Source organism: Leptonychotes weddellii, chromosome 4 (assembly GCF_054177405.1).
Source record: "Leptonychotes weddellii isolate Sample4059 chromosome 4, ASM5417740v2, whole genome shotgun sequence".
NCBI lineage: Eukaryota > Metazoa > Chordata > Mammalia > Carnivora > Phocidae > Leptonychotes > Leptonychotes weddellii.
The window spans coordinates 71,201,688-71,215,366 of record NC_138372.1 but is presented as its reverse complement, the minus strand read 5'-3'; the positions used below and the strand labels follow the sequence as shown (position 1 = coordinate 71,215,366).

Sequence of the window (13,679 nt, the reverse complement as noted above, 5' to 3'; positions counted from 1 at the left end):
GTTGTTTTGGCAATTATCATCCTTCGTGTTCCCTGAGATTCCTGGATCTGTGGTTTGGTGTCTGGCATTAATTTGGGGAAATGGAAATTCTTAGTCACTGCTTCAAGTATTTCTTCTGTTCTTTTCTCTTTCTTCTCTTTTTGGTATTCACATTACACATAAGTTACACTTCTTGTAATTGTTCCACAGTCCTTGGATATTTTGCTCAGTTTTTTTCAGTATTTTTTTCTCTTTGTGTTTCACTTTTGGAAGTTTCTATTAGCATATCCTCAAGCTCAGAAATTCTTTCCTCAGCTGTGTCAATTCTATTAATGAATCCATTAGATGCACTCTTCCTTTCTGTTACATTCTTTTATTTCCAACACTTCTTTTTTTATTCTTTCTTACTATTTCCATCTCTCTGCTTACACTACCCATCTGTTCTTGTTATATTGTCTACTTTTTCCATTACAGCCTCCCACATATCAGTTACAGTTGTTTAAAATTCCTAGTCTGATAATTCCAACATCCCTGCTATATCTGGACCTCTGGTGCTGTCTCCTCAAATTATGTTTTCTCCCTTTTAGTATGCCTTATAGTTTTTTGTTGAAAGCCTAACATGACCTACTTGGTAAAAGAAACTCTGGTACACAGGCCTTTGATGACATGGTGGTAAGGTCTAAGGGGAGGAGAAGGATTCTACAGTCCTATTATTAGGTCTCAGTCTTTTCAGGAGCCTGCAATGCTGAGCTGTGAATTTCACCAGTGTTTCTCAGATTCTTCCCCTGCTGAGGTGGGATGGGATGCCTCCAGGCGGCTAAAGCTGGGTATTTCCCTTGGCCCATGTTGATTAGTCTATGATAAAATACCAACAGGGTTAGGTTCTGGTAAAATTTTTTAATTTTTTTTTTTTTTTTTTGGGAGAAAGAGAGTCTTAAGCAGGCTCCACGCCCAGTGCAGGGCCCAAGGCAGGGCTTGATCTCACAACCCTGAGATCATGACCTAATCCGAAATCAAGAATCAGATGTTTAACCAACTGAACCACCCAGATGCCCCATCTTGAGGGCAGAATTTTTAAGACAGGATGCTCTCACATATTTCAAAAAAATTTTTTTCCCCCCTGCCAGAATCACAAAGGAATTTTTCTTCAATATTCACTGTGAGAACCTGGTAGAGCTCCCAGAGGTGGAACTCATGAAAGTGTGGGGGCCTGCTATGGACTGAATGATGTTCCACCAAAATCATATAATGAAGCCCCAATCCCCCATGTGATGGTATTTCAAAATGGGTCCTTTGGGAGATAATCAGGATTCGATGAGGTGAGGTCAAGAGAGTGCAGCCCTCATGATGGGATCAGTGCCCTTAAAAGAAGAGATGCTACAGCAAAAAGGTGGCCCACTGTCTGCAAGCTAGGAAGAAAGTTCTCGCCAGAAACCACCCAGGATGGCACCCTCATCTTGGGACTTCCAGCCTCCAGAACTATGAGAAAATAAATGGCCACTGTATAAGCCACCCAGTCCACGGGATTTTGCTTTGGCAGTTCACACTAAGACAGGGCCCCCTAATTAGTGGGTCCCCCTACTTATTGACACAGTGCCTCCAGCAATTCTTCAATTACACTTTAGGTTTTCCCATCCCATCCCAGTACTGGTACCTGCAGAGGTTTCTGCTTATTGGTTTCTGCTCCATAAGTGATTCTTCGTATCAATCCCTCTGACTCTACAATTTTGGGTGCAGAAGTTTGCCACGTGACCTCACTTCTCTGACAGATTTGAGTTGTTGATTTTTCAGTTTGTTCAGCTTTTTACTTGTTAGGATGGAATTACTAATTCCATTACATGCTAGACTAGAAACCAGAAGCCGAGAGTTTTATTTTTAAAATTTTAAACTACCACATATGTATATTTTTTGTTACTAGGAGCACTTTCTTATTCTCTGATCATTCTTCTTCATGGCATCTCTTTGTTTTATGAATTCAATATCTCTCATCTCTCTGAGGTAACTAATTACATTTTTTTAAAGTTTTCTTCCGTTGTCCACATTGCCTCGGTTTTCCACAGATCTCTTTTTTCATTTAATCTAGTTTTCATGTTGGAAGGTTTCCTCAAATGTCTAGTGATCCTTAACTGTCTTTTCTTACTTATGTATTTGTTAATAAAAAATACTTACGTATTTGATATTATAGGGACTATGGACACAACAGTGAACAAAACAAATCTCCACCCTCATGAAGCTTCCATTCTAGTGAGATGATTCCAAAAAAAAAAGACAAATATGGGTGATGAGAGAGTGATAGAAGGTAGCAATGTGTGCCATGAAGAATAATAAATTACAGTACATGGGGAATAAGTGCTGGAGGCTATTGTTATGTAATGTTGGATCGTTACAGAAGACATCTCTTATAAGGTAAGAGATGTGCCCGGTATTCCCAAATCCATCTTCCCAGATGAATGTCTCCAGAAACAAACCTCCAGCCTTCTCCATCGGAGAACTGTAGGGTGAATTTCCCTGAATGTTCAGAATAGAGAAGAGAACCCAAGGAAGTTCTAACAGATTTGCATATGAACTTTCAACAATCTTTTCTCCTTCCACACTCTGCTCTTGCTGTGCACCAATACCTGATGCTTCCAAGTACAGTACTCAGCCTCTTGTCCATGAGGCAAAACTCCTCTCTTCTCATTAATTTCTCCCTCTGTAGGCACTTGGATAACTTTCTTTTATAACCAAATTGATTACCATTCCTCTCTGTCTTCCAGTTTCCTCATACTCATTTAAATTTCTCACTTGCTATTTTACTCCTTCTTTGTGTTTGTTAATTAAAAAAAAATCTTTACTATCATTTCAAATGTTTGGAGAAGAAAAGATCAACAGATGGGGTCAATCTGCTATTTTAGTCAAGAAGCCTGTGGTATTTTGATTAATTCCTTTTTAATTTCCATTGCCATCACTTATATATACCATCCTTATTCTAAACTCTTCCAAAATTCTCTCAGGTTTCTCACTAAAATACTCCCTCTTATCTCTGCAAATGCAAACTTCTTATCTCAATCTACAAAACCTTCTCAGACAAATATTATCCCACAATTACCTTTCCCTAAATAATATCATTAGAAGACTTCCCTTTACTTGTTTGCGATATGAATTCACCTCCTTACTATATTCCCTTAACACTTAGCACAGTGGTGTTTACTAAAGTAGCTGGTCAATGAATTATGTTCCTATAACATTAGTGATAAGATATGCTGACAATATTAACAGTAGGCTTCTAGTAACAAAAGAAATTATTTTGGTTGTAAGCAACATCTCATACATTTAACTTCTAAGATCCCTCAGTAGGAGAATCCATTTTATAGTGCCAAGTAGAAGTATTAATCTGAAATAATAAGATGCGTATTATAATCCCAAGAGAAAGCACTAAGAAAATAACTAAAAAAGAGTAAAAGAAAAATCAACAGAGAAATTAAAGTGGTAAACTAAAAAATATTCATATATTACAAAAATGGTAGTAAAAAAGTAACAGAGGAACAACAACAAAGACATATAAAGAACAAATAACAAAATAGTAGATTTAATGGTGGTGATGGTTGTACAGCATAGTGAATATGCTAAAAATCACTGAGTTTAAAATTCACTCCAATTCATTTTAAAAATTCATTTTAATTCACTTTAAAATGGTTATTTTGGTCTTATGTAGATTATATCTCTTAAAAAAACTTAAATAGCAGGCATAAATCCAGCCATATTAAATAATTACATTAAATGTGAACAGATAAAATGTTCCAGCCAAAGCAAAATCCACTACATGCTGTCTTAGTTTCAAAGATATAAACAGAATGAAAATCATAAAATAGAAAAAAGATACACCATGCAAACAGTAACCATGAGAGAGCTGGAGTGACTGTATTAATAAAAAAACAAAACAGACATTAAGAAACATCACTAGAGACAAGGAGAAATGCTTTACAATGATAAAAGACTCAATATGTTAGGGATATATAACAACTAAAATGTATTTCCATCTAACAGACCCAAAATACATGAAACAACAGTCATATAAAGTATGTCCTCTAACCACAATAGAATTAAATTAGAAATCAATATAAATAAAAACAAATGCCTTCATATAAAGAAATTAAACACACACAAGAAATAAATGAGTCAAAAAACTAATCACAATGGAAATTAGACAATATTTTGAACGCATGAAAATAAAAATAAAATATATCAAAATTTATGGGATATAGCTAAAGCAGTATTAGAGGGAAATTTATAACTTTAAAAGACTAAATTTAAAAAGGTCTCAAATTAGCACCTTACTCCATTTTAAAAAACTAGAAAAATTAAACCCAAAGCAATTAGAAAGATTAAAGCAGAAATCAGTAAAACAGAATACAGAAAAACAACAGAGAAAATTAATGAAATAAAAAGTTGGGCCTTTGAAAAGATCAACAAAACTGACATTGAGCTAAACTAACAGAGAGAAGGAGGGAGGGGATATAAACTACCAAATCTGGAATGTAAGAAGGAGTATCACTGCCAACCTTTCAGAAGTTAAGATTATAAAGAAATACTATAAACAACTTTGTGTCAACAGATTTGATGACCTATATAAAATGGACACTTTCCTAGAAAGACAAAAATTACCATTAATGAAAAAATAGAAATAAGAGAAATCTAAATACAGGCATACCACAGAGAAAGTGTGAATTTGGTTCTGGACCCACCACAATAAAACAAATATCACAATAACATAAGTTAAATGAATTTTTTGGCTTCCTGGTGCATATAAAAGTTATATATACTATATTGTATAGTCTGCTAGATGCACAATAGCATTATATCTTAAAAAATACCAATGTCCCTACCTTACTTTAAAAATACTTTCTTGCTAAAAATGCTAACCATAATCTGAGCTTTCAGTGAGTTGTAATCTTTTTACTGTAGGAGGGTCTTGCCTCCATGGTGATGGCTGTTGACAAAGGGTGACTGAATGGATAAAAATACAAGACCCATCTATAATGCTGCCTACAAGAGACTCACTTCAGACCTAAAGACAGACTGAGACCATACAGACCATACAGACTGAGAGTAAAGGGATGGAAAAACATATGCAATCAAAAGCAAAAACAAAACAAAAACCCAGACTTTAAAATGAAGACTGTAACAAGAGACAAATGAAAGCATTACATACTGATAAAGGAATCAGTCCAATAGGAGAATATAATTATAAATATCTAGGCACCCAATACAATAACACCTAAATACATAAAGCAAATATTAACAGACATATAGGGAGAAACTGGCAGTAATACAATAATAGGGGACTTTAACACCCTACTTACGTCAATGGATAGATCAACCAGGTACAAAATCAACAAAGAAACAGTGACTCTGAACAACAAATTAGACCAATGGACCTAACAGATATATACAGAATATGTCATCCCAAAACAGCAGAATATCAAGTTGAATCAGTAATCAAAAAATTCCCAGTGAACAAAAGTCTGGGACTAGAGAGCTTCACAGATTAATTCCACCAAACATTTTAAAAAGAGTTAACAATATTTGTTCTTCTAGTCCATAAGCATGGAATGTTTTTCCATTTCTTTGTGTTGTCTTTAATTTCTTTCATCGGTGTTTTATAGTTTTCAGAGTACAGGTCTTTCACCTCCTTGGTTAGTTTTATTCCTAGGTATCTTTTTTTTTTTTTTTAAGATTTTATTTATTTATCCGAGAGAGAGAGAGAGAGAATGAGAGACAGAGAGCACGAGAGGGAAGAGGGCAGAGGGGGAAGCAGACCCCCCGCCGAGCAGGGAGCCCGATGTGGGACTCGATCCCGGGACTCCAGGATCATGACCCAAGCCGAAGGCAGTCGCCTAACCAACTGAGCCACCCAGGCGCCCCTATTCCTAGGTATCTTATTATTTTTGGTGTAATTGTAAATGGGATTGTTTTCTTAATTTCTTTCTACTGCTTCATTATTGATGTATAGAAATGCAGGATTTCAGGTGTGCCTGGGTGGCTCAGTTTGTTAAGCAACTGCCTTCGGCTCGGGTCATGATCCTAGAGTCCCGGGATCAAGTCCCGCATCAGGCTCCCTGCTCAGATGGTAACATCTTTTACAATAAATAGTATGCAACAGAAGAGTTCGAATTATCAAACAGAGTTCTCCTACATTTTTGTAAGAAGCAACTATTTTTCATTTTCTTAAAGCACAGAAATCACCAAGGTGAGGATATATTGATAATAAGTTTCTATGCACATGGAGAGAAAAAGAGGGCAGCACTAAAGTGAGTTCTTAAAGGAAGAAAGGAAGCCCCAGGAAGCCTTTCTGGACTGAGAATTGAGACAAACTCGGAAGAGCACAATGTTTATCTGGCTTGGCAATCTACCCAGCATGGCTTTGGGAGGTACAGATACTGAGAATTCTCAAATATTAAATCAAAACCTAGAATAAATGGGACCAAGAGTATTTAGATTTTTAAAAGACTAAAGTATGCGGTATTAAAGGTTATTCTTTAAAAGACTGTGTAGTCATCTTCAGAGCAATATAACAATAATTAAGAGCAAAATTCTATGGTTGGAGTACCTAGATTCAAATACTGGTCCCTTCATCTACTAGTTATATGCACTTGGGCAAGTCATTTTTACCTCTCTAAACTTCAGCTGTCTTGTTTGTAAAATGCAAGTAACAGTCCTACTTTCATAACACTTCTGTGAGGATTAAATCACATCATGAAGTAGCAATATGGTGTACTGTTTAATAAGTGTGTGGCCTCTAGACAGGCTCCCTGATTTGAATCCTTGGTTCTGCTATCTACTAGTTGTAAATTATTTGATCTTGAGCAAATCACTTAACTTCTCCATACTGCAGTTCCTCATCTGTAAAATGTGGATAATGGGAGTGCCTGGGTGGCTCAGTCTGTTAAGCATCCAACTCTTGATTTCAGCTCAGGTCATGATCTCGGGGTCCCTGGATTGAGTTCCATGTGGGGCTCTGCACACCCAGCAGGGAGCTGCTTAAGGATTCTCTCTCCCCGCTTTCTCTCTGCCCCTCCCCCCACTCATGCTCTGTGTGTCTCTCTCTCAATAAATAAATCTTTTTTTAAAAAAAGAGAATTAATGTATTATTGTGCATAAAGCACTTAAAGCAGTAGAGCACATATGTGAAGTAGTCATTACTGAAATGCACTTTGCAAACAGCAAGCTTCAATAAATGTTAATTACTACTATTAAACAAGAGACATGATACACCTAAAATTGTTATTTCTAAATGTATAATTTTTACTTTTTAAAAAGAGAATGCTTGTGGTCAATGTAGTAAAAGGAGAGCTGGCCCTTGTTTTACAAGTAACAGAATTTGATGTCTGTTATTTCTACTCCTCTTAGAATGCTCAAATCCTATGGTTACTTTGTAGTTTAGATTATGCCTCAACATTTTCATGAAGAATTCTCGGACTATATTTCAATTTTTGGTCTCCTTCCATACTAGTCCCACAGTAGATATTTAATAAACATTATGTTATTTAACTGGGTAACCAAGGAATCCATATCCCAGGCTTCTCCTTCCAACACAGACTCCTTAGGGAGACAAGATGGGAGACAGAAAGCTGAAAGGATTTCAACTTGGTAGTAAAATTAAAGGCTGCACAGAGTGGAGACATACTAACACAAAAGATCAGTCAGAAATGGAATGAGAGGGCACTTGGGTGGCTTAGTCAGTTAAGCGTCTGCCTTCAGCTCAGGTCATAATCTCAGGGTCCTGGGATCAAGTCCCACATTGGGTTCTCTGCTGAGCAGGGAGTCTGCTTCTCCCTCTCACTCTCCCTCTGTGCTTTCTCTCTCTCCTTCTGTCTCTCTCAAATAAATAAAATCTATAAAAAAGGAAATGGAATGAGAATGGTGTATAAATATATTTAAATATATATATTAGTGTGTGGAAAGCTCAAAAGAGAACACAAGCAACTGAGCACTAAACTTCATTTTTGGCTGGGTTTTGAACAACCAATGTGAAAAGGAAAAGAGAATATGTAATTTTACATTTCAGGAAATTCTGGCTGAGATAGGATGGCACCAACAGTCACGTACACCTTTGGGTAGTATGGACATCTTAAGAATAGTTAAGTCATCCAATCCATGGAAAAGAATGTCTTCCATTTATTTGTGTTTTCTGTAAAGGGCCAGACAGTAACTACTTTAGGTTTTGTGGGCCACACAGTCTCTTGCAATGACTCAACTCTGCCACTATAGCATGAAAGCAGCCAGTAACAGACAAAAAGTAAACAAATTAATGTGTTTGGGTTTCTTAAAATTACATTTAAGGATACGAAGATACGAATTTCACATTAATATTCATGCATCACAAATATTTTTCCAATCACTTAAAACTATAAAGAATTATTCTTTTTTTTTTTTTAAAAGATTTATTTATTTGAGAGAGAGAGAAAGAGAGCACAAGTGGAGGGAGGGGGAGAGGGAGAGAGACAATCCTTAAGCAAACTCCCCGCAGAGCCCAATGCAGGTCTCAATCCCAGGAACCTGAGATCATGACCTGGAGCTGAAATCAAGGGTTGGCTGCTTAACCAACTGAGTCACCCAGGCACTCCTATAAAGAATTATTCTTAGCTCCAAAGGTGGAGGGCCAGATTTGACTCCAGGGCCATAATTTTCCAAGCCCTCCCTAAGGCATTCATGGTATATCATGATCTTGGTTCTCTCCTATACATCTAAAATGGTACTAGATTTGTACCATTCTTGGAAGAAATGAAAAAAGAATCACTCAAATCATGTTCTATAGGTTTAATTCTCTTACAGAATCCAGTTAAGAATGGCTGCATTTTAAGTGATAAAAATTAAAAAAAAAAAACTGGTTAGGATATGAAGCACAAGGACTCTTACACATGGGTAGCTGAAATGTAAACTAATATAACCATTTTGGAAGATAATTAGGGATTGTTGGGGTAATCTTTGATGGGCCCTCAGTGTCCCTGCATGTTTTTTTCTGAAAATGCCAAGAATATCAGGCCCTGACTCTTTACCCAGGTCATTTTTCATTTGCAATGAGCAACACTGAGAAATGCATTGAGCAGGCTTATCACCACTATTATTAAGTGTTCCTCTCTGTTAACGTAACCAGTTACCTGTGTGTCTAAGTCCACTTGTGTTATTCCAACACGTCTACCTCTTGTGGATTTGGAAGCCAAGGAAACCATTAGGAACCTAAATCTTTGGCTACTACTTTTGCCATAATTTTCTTTTAAATCCTGTGTCTGGTCCAGGCATCAAGTATCTTCTGCCAGAATCAAATAAACAATATCAGGCCAACTTGTTAGCTTCCAAGTAGGATAAAATCTCAGACTTTTCAGAGTTCTTGACAGGAAGTATCTACCAAAGTTGAAGATACACAACCAGCAATCAAACTCCTAAGTTTATACTGAAAAGAAATGCATACAACGTGTATTAAAAGATTTGTACAAGAATGTTCATAACAGCATTTTTAAACTTTATTCCTCATACTTTTGCTTAAATCTTTAATCTATCCTATCTTTCAAGGCTAGAATGATTCATGTGGTAATGGATTAGAGTTGGCAACATCAGTATGAAATCACTATCAGCTTAACAGAAATACAAATGAATATATATAGAAATACTCATAGATGTGTGGTCATACATGGATTAGTACATACAAGTATGATTTCTTTGCTCTGTTATCTGAGAGGGGCCTAAAAGAAATGATACTTTCTCAGCAACAATCACACCTACCAGTCAGACTTTGGTTTCTAGTACCATTCTCCAATAAAAAGAAGCAGGGCTCTTTGGAGAAATGGCTTATTCTAGGACTGGGACAATAAATATACAAGCTGAGCCTAGAGTATTCTGTAGTGACAGAAAGGAAGGAGGTGATTAAAAACAAAAACAAAGGAAAAACTTACACTGAGATGAATATGACAAAAAGAGTAATCAACTGAAAGAGACTCCTACAGCCAAAGCTGGAACAACGTGAGTAGCAAACTAAGTAAAATAATATAATTCAAAGTATAAAACAAATATCCACACATCCATACTGATATAAAGGATTGAGTAAATTAATAAATGGGGGAGAAGAGACAAATCTCCTGACACTGCCTCCAAGAGACATTGGAGAAACATGATAGGTACTACCTCAGCCAGGTGGCAAGAGTCTACATTAATAGTCATCAATCACGTTGACAGTATGTACCACTGATACAATGTAACCTTCCTCTCAATAATCCATAATCCTAGTCCTACCATGAGAAACACACCAATTCCAATAGTAGGGCATCCTATAAAATACTTGACCAGCACTCCTCAAAGCCATCGAAGTCATCAAAAACAAAGAAGGTGTGAGAAACTGTCACAGCCAGGAGGAACCTAAGGAAACATTGTAATTAAATGTAACGTGCTATACTGACTGGAATCCTGGAACAGAAAAAAAAGGACATTAAGTAAACAACTAAGGAAATCAGAATAAACTATGAAGTTTAGTTAATAATAATATAATAATAATGGTTCATTAATTGTGACAAATGTACCATATAATACAAAATGTCAGTAATGGGGAAACTAAACAGTATGTAGGAATACTGTGGACCTCAATTTTTCTGTAAATCTAAAACTATTCTAAAAAATAATGTCTATTAAAAAAAAAAAATCCTGCCTCTCCTTCAAGGTCCATTAAAAAGCCTATCTCCTGCAAGAAACTATCCCTGATCCCCTCCAACTTAAATGAGACCTCTCCTTCCTTCCACCTCACACCAGCTCTGCTGAGCACCTACCATATTTTGCCCAACAAAATGATTTATAAACATGTTTCATTTCCCCTAAATCATAAGCATCTTAACATCAAGTTTATATTTGTCATGTTAATTAATACAAAATTAGGTTGAAGCAAAATTGAGAAACCAACTAACCAAGATGAAAGTCACATTTAGTTATGGTTAGTATGTCCTAAGGCAGTTTCATTCTACTCCTGAACAACTCTAATAATTAGAAAGTTCTTCCTGCTGCCTGAAACCAAATGTTCTATAATTTCCTCATTTATTGCATGAATGAATGAATGACAACGAGCTCTATGAGAGCAGGGAACACCTTCTGTTTTACTTAATACTGTATCTCCAGCACCTGGCACACAGTAGACACTCAAAAAACACTTGTTTTGGGGTTGCCTGGGTAGCTCAGTTGGTTAAGTGTCTGCCTTCGGCTCAGGTCATGATCGCAGGGTCCTGGGATCCTGTCAGCAGTGAGCATGCTTCTCCCTCTCCCTCTGCCCCTCCCCCCTGCTCATGCTCTCTAATAAATTTTTTAAAAATCTTTAAAAAAAAAACCAAAACCACACATTTGTTTTTGAATGAGTAAATGGCTACCTGGCTAGGGAAAGGGCTGTAACTTTTATTTCCCTTCCCATACAATTTAATTTACTGTTTAGTTAATGACCACCCTCCTGATAATATATACTCACATAATATATAGTCTCATATGTAGGTTTTACGAACAATTTAAACTAATTTAACTGAAGCTATGAGGTTTAGTAATTTTGTGCAATTGCAAGTGCGAAAGGAATTGCGATCAGTAGATCCCCAAGGGTGTACAATTAACGACTAGAAATGAATCAAAAACTACGGCTGAGGCGGCAAGGTCCCCCCCGCAATGTCTGGGGAAACGCTCCTGGACTAGCAGCCAGGCCCGCGGCTCATCCAGTCCACAGCTCCGCGACTCTGGGCAAATCACTGCACTTCCAGTTGGCCTGCTTCCTCGTCGGAAACTAAAAGGCTCCGACTCAAGGCGTCTTAAGTCTTTGCTGATTCCAAGGCCCTAGTATTCTCAGCTATTAGGGTTTTGTTTGTTTTTCTCAAGTTTTCAAATTCAAATCGGTTTAACCCTGCACAAAAACCTCCCGTAGATCGCGTTCCCGCTCAGTCACCTCAACTGACAAGTGATCTTCATGGCCGCGTCCATTCTTGAGATTCTCCCCCCCCACCCACCCCGCGGCAGTTGGGGGGAACAGGTTACAAACAACAGCTAACGTAAATAAAATATAAATTCGCAGGCTGCACGACGACAGGGCTTCTGAAAAAGAAACACTTCTACAACCCTACATGAAAAAATGAGGAAACCCCTTTCCACACAACTCTCAAAGGAAGAAAAGAGTGGGGCGGATCTTCTCTCACTCCGCCAAAGCTCTGAGGTAAAGACTGCACCTCGGCAAGTCTGAGGAAAAAACACAGCCGCAGGAGAAGGAAGCAAGAAAAACGTTAAGAACCAGGTCCTCGGTAGGGGCAAACACACCTACCAGATCAGCGGGTCCCTGGGGCCACGTCGCCTCCCAAACTTCCAGAACGTTCCCCCAAGTAGCCGGAAGCAGGGAGGGCGGGGCACAGAGGCCCAGGCGCGTTCGCGGCTACTCCAGCCGCGGTGCGCGCTCTCCACCGGCTGAGCTTCCGCGCAGGCGCAGACCTCGCTAACGATGGCCCCGCCTTTCCTACTCTTTAGATTGCAAGGTTTTCACCAACTGCTAAGTGGTTAGGAAAAAGTGGAGGGGTTAGCTTGTTTTTTGCGTTTGACTTAGTCGCCTGGAGTTGACTTTTCACAACTTTCTAACTTGCAGGCTCAATTCTTTTACTGTTATTGACAATATGAAATCAAAGTGGCCTCAGGTTTATCCAAATTATGGAAAAATAAAGACTCACATTTTCATTCGTGGCTGTTAAGTATAACATAGTAGAAGCCTGTGTGTTTACTCCTTTGGAATCCATTGCTTTCAGACCTGACTGCAACTAAGCAAATTATTAAGTGCTGGTGTTCACAACTGTAAAAATTGAAAAAAGAAAAGAAAAGCCAATACTTGCCTAGAACTTATGGTTGGGATGCCAAAACTATTTATGTCTTCCTTTGTAAGACACGTAATTGCTGGGGGAAAAACAATACTGCTCCAGGAAAAATCCTTTGGAGCACACTTGTAATGTGGATTAATTATTCCCTGAAGTAACCATTTTGTAAGTTTAGAGTTGTATAACTGATATTAAAATTAGGGGCACTCTTTTACTGCTGCTGTTGGACATTAAAGCCAGGATAGGAGAGGTCAAATTAATCAAGACCTGACTCCAGCCACACCGTGTGGATTTCAGAACTCAAGGAATTGACACAGCTGCTGGTGTGGGCAGGAAGGTTGGGTCGGCCAGAGGACCCTCCTTGGAAGGTCCTCGTGTTTTGAACAGGCTAATTGCAGAGGGGTAGGAGAGGCATTCAAAATTAAGCCGCAGGGGCCCAACAAGTAAGAGTGCAGAATAGCCTTTCCTTTCTACCTGTTATACTAGGAGACTTAGCCGAATTGAGAGCAGCAACTCCAGTTCAGGCAGTAAAACTGGCAAGTGCAAAGAAGGGTCCATTCTGGGGAGGGTACTGAAGTTCTGGGTAACTGACCAGAATAGGGAGGGAAAGAAAACTAATCTTATCGAGAACCTACTGTGTATCAAGTACTATACCAGATACTTTGCATACATGATTCTATTAATCTCCATAAAGGCTGTAAAGTATATGTTATTCTCATTTTAAAGATGAGGGAACTAGGGCTCAGAGAGATTAAGTTACTTGGCCAAGGTAATATAGCTAGTAAAAAAAAGGCTGGGATTCAAACCTATGTCTAAGTCAGATGTCTAGGCCATCTTCCTACCTCTAGAGCT

General features: G+C 38.0%; 1 protein-coding gene across 3 annotated transcripts in view; it reads right to left on the bottom strand.

The window, feature by feature from the left end:
• Positions 1-12,409, bottom strand: part of C4H1orf146 (chromosome 4 C1orf146 homolog) — a 35,354-nt gene extending 22,945 nt beyond the window's left edge. For 2 of the 3 annotated variants that reach the window (XM_081818801.1, XM_081818800.1), the window contains exon 1: positions 12,290-12,408. The gene's annotated coding sequence lies outside the window, so the exon portion shown is untranslated. Of the gene's footprint in view, positions 1-12,289 lie in introns of all 3 variants that reach the window. The other variant, XM_081818803.1, reaches the window with a different exon arrangement.
• Positions 12,410-13,679: the final 1,270 nt, after the last annotated feature.